The sequence below is a fragment of the Petromyzon marinus genome, unplaced genomic scaffold (genome assembly GCF_048934315.1).
Source record: "Petromyzon marinus isolate PM22_M1 ecotype Great Lakes invasive population unplaced genomic scaffold, UKy_Petmar_22M1.pri1.0 PM_G_Scaffold_103, whole genome shotgun sequence".
Taxonomy (NCBI): Eukaryota; Metazoa; Chordata; class Hyperoartia; order Petromyzontiformes; family Petromyzontidae; genus Petromyzon; species Petromyzon marinus.
In genome coordinates, this window is record NW_027422655.1 from 270,222 (window position 1) to 274,141 (window position 3,920).

The following is a 3,920-nucleotide window of genomic DNA, read 5'->3' on the forward strand; positions in this document are numbered from 1 at the left end:
CCTCCTCCCCCTCCTCCCCCTCCTCCTCCCCCTCCTCCTCCCCCTCCTCCCCCTCCTCCTCCCCCTCCTCCTCCCCCTTCTCCTCCTCGCCGCCACCGCTGCCGACACCGTCACAAACCACGGTGCCTCCGGCCGCCGACCGCCCCCCCACCGCCTCCTCCTCCTCCGCGTCGCCGTAGCGGCTGAAGGAGAAGCAGAGACGGTGGCGGCGCTGCTGCTGCTGCGTCTCCACGGCCGCGGGCGGCCAGGCGAGCGCCAGCGACGAGGGCGCGCCTAGAAGGGGTCGTCCAGACGGGGGTCGAGCCGTGATCCGTCAACCCCGCGGGTGTTGCCTTGTACCACCACCACCACTCCCCACACTACTACACACAGTGACCTAACCACTGCACCACCACTCCCCACACTAACCACTGCACCACCACTCCCCACACAGTGAACTAACCACTCCACCACCAATCCCCACACAACTACACACAGTGACCTAACCACTGCACCACCACTCCCCACACCACTACACACAGTGACCTAACCACTGCACCACCACTCCCCACACAGTGACCTAACCACTGCACCACCACTCCCTACACCACTCCCCACAGTGACCTAACCACTGCACCACCACTCCCCACACTACTACACACAGTGTCCTAACCACTGCACCACCACTCCCCACACAGTGACCTAACCACTGCACCACCACTCCCCACACCACTCCCCACAGTGACCTAACCACTGCACCACCACTCCCCACACTACTACACACAGTGACCTAACCACTGCACCACCACTCCCCACACCACTACACACAGTGACCTAACCACTGCACCACCACTCCCCACACCACTACACACAGTGACCTAACCACTGCACCACCACTCCCCACACTACTACACAGTGACCTAACCACTGCACCACCACTCCCCACACTACTACACAGTGACCTAACCACTGCACCACCACCCCCACACTACTACACAGTGACCTAACCACTGCACCACCACTCCCCACACTACTACACAGTGACCTAACCACTGCACCACCACTCCCCACACTACAACACATAGTGACATAACCACTGCACCACCACTCCCCACACAGTGACCTAACCACTCCACCATCACTCCCCACACTACTACACACAGTGACCTAACCACTGCACCACCACTCCCCACACTACTACACACAGTGACCTAACCACTGCACCACCACTCCCCACACTACTACACACAGTGACCTAACCACTGCACCACCACTCCCCACACAGTGACCTAACCACTGCACCACCACTCCCCACACTACTACACAGTGACCTAACCACTCCACCACCACTCCCCACACTACTACACACAGTGACCTAACCACTACACCACCACTCCGCACACTACTACACAGTGACCTAACCACTGCACCACCACTCCCCACACCACTACACAGTGACCTAACCACTCCACCACCACTCTCCACACTACTACACACAGTGACCTAACCACTGCACCACCGCTCCCCAAACTAACCACTGCACCACCACTCCCCACACAACTACACACAGTGACCTAACCACTGCACCACCACTCCCCATACCACTACACACAGTGACCTAACCACTGCACCACCACTCCCCACACTACTACACAGTGACCTAACCACTGCACCACCACTCCCCACACTACTACACAGTGACCTAACCACTGCACCACCACTCCCCACACCACTACACACAGTGACCTAACCACTGCACCACCACTCCCCACACTAACCACTGCACCACCACTCACAACGTCCACCGCAACTTGGTACCCGATTTATCGACCGACTCTGCTCACCGTAGTTACACGTGACGAGGTGGAGGAGGAGGAGAGGCAGGACCAAGTGGAAGAGTAGGCCAAATGTGCAGAGTTTGCGCATCGCCATGAACCCCACACGGAGACAAAATCGATTGGGACGTTGGGGGGGAAGGGGGCGGGGCGAATGGGGGCGGGGGGAAGGGGGGCGGGGGGAATGGGGGGGAAAGGGGGCGGGGGGAAGGAGGGCGGGGCGAATGGGGGCGGGGGGAAGGGGGCGGGGCGAAGGGGGGCGGGGCGAAGGGGTCATCGCCTTCACCTGCTCGCCGCGTGTATCCCTCCGCGCGGTGCAGCGCCCCCCACACCCCCCCTGCGGGAGAGGTGAAGCGGCTCTCGTCCCCCCCACGTGACCTCCGCGCACTTCCGCGCAGCCGGAAGAAGTAGAAATCAGCAGGAGACGAAGAAGTAATGAAAGAAGAAGAAGTAATGAAAGAAGAAGAAGAGAGATAAACAGACGGACAACAACAACAGCAGCAGCAGCAACAAGGCGCGAGTTCAGTGCAAGAGGAAGCTCGCGGATTTCCCTCCCTGGTGAAGAAAGGCGGCGAGGAGGATGGTGATGGGGGAGGATGGTGATGGGGGATGTGGTGATGGGGGTGATGGGGGAGGTGGTGATGGTGGTGATGGGGGTGATGGGGGAGGTGGTGATGGGGAATGTGGTGATGGGGGAGGTGGTGATGGGGGAGGTGGTGATGGGGGAGGTGGTGATGGGGGAGGTGGTGATGGGTGAGGTGGTGATGGGGAATGTGGTGATGGGGGAGGATGGTGATGGGGGAGGTGGTGATGGGGGAGGATGGTGATGGGGGAGGTGGTGATGGGGGATGTGGTGATGGGGGAGGTGGTGATGGGGGAGGGTGGTGATGGGGGATGTGGTGATGGGGGAGGTGGTGATGGGGGAGGGTGGTGATGGGGGAGGGTGGTGATGGGGGAGGGTAGTGATGGGGGAGGTGGTGATGGGGGAGGTGGTGATTGGGGAGGGTGGTGATGGGGGAGGTGGTGATGGGGGAGGTGGTGATTGGGGAGGGTGGTGATGGGGGAGGTGGTGATGGGGGAGGTGGTGATGGGGGAGGATGGTGATGGGGGAGGTGGTGATGGGGGAGGGTGGTGATGGGGGAGGGTAGTGATGGGGGAGGTGGTGATGGGGGAGGATGGTGATGGGGGAGGGTGGTGATGGGGGAGGTGGTGATGGGGGAGGTGGTGATGGGGGAGGGTGGTGATGGGGGAGGTGGTGATGGGGGAGGTGGTGATGGGGGAGGTGGTGATGGCGAGGATGGGGAAGGTGAGGGCGGTGATGGTGATGGGGGAGGTGATGGTGGTGAAGGGAGTTGCTGATGGGGGTGTGATGTAGTTGTGATGAGGAGGTGTTGTTGGGGTGATGGTGATTATGGAAGTTGTGATGTTAGTGGCTTCGGGAGTGCACCTAGCCTGGCACAAGTGCCACTTAGTGGCGAATGGCGGCTGCTGTTGGTGATGGTGATTCAGGTTGGGTGGTGATGGTGATTCAGGTTGGGTGGTGATGGTGATTCAGGTTGGGTGGTGATGGTGATTCAGGTTGGGTGGTGATGGTGATTCAGGTTGGGTGGTGATGGTGATTCAGGTTGGGTGGTGATTCAGGTTGGGTGGTGATGGTGATTCAGGTTGGGTGGTGATGGTGATTCAGGTTGGGTGGTGATGGTGATTCAGGTTGGGTGGTGATGGTTATTCAGGTTGGGTGGTGATGGTGATTCAGGTTGGGTGGTGATGGTGATTCAGGTTGGGTGGTGATGGTGATTCAGGTTGAGTGGTGATGGTGATTCAGGTTGGATGGTGATGGTGATTCAGGTTGGGTGGTGATGGTGATTCAGGTTGGGTGGTGATGGTGATTCAGGTTGGCTGGTGATGGTGATTCAGGTTGGGTGGTGATGGTGATTCAGGTTGGGTGGTGATGGTTATTCAGGTTGGGTGGTGATGGTGATTCAGGTTGGGTGGTGATGGTGATTCAGGTTGGGTGGTGATAGTGATTCAGGTTGAGTGGTGATGGTGATTCAGGTTGGATGGTGATGGTGATTCAGGTTAGGTGGTGATGGTGATTCAGGTTGG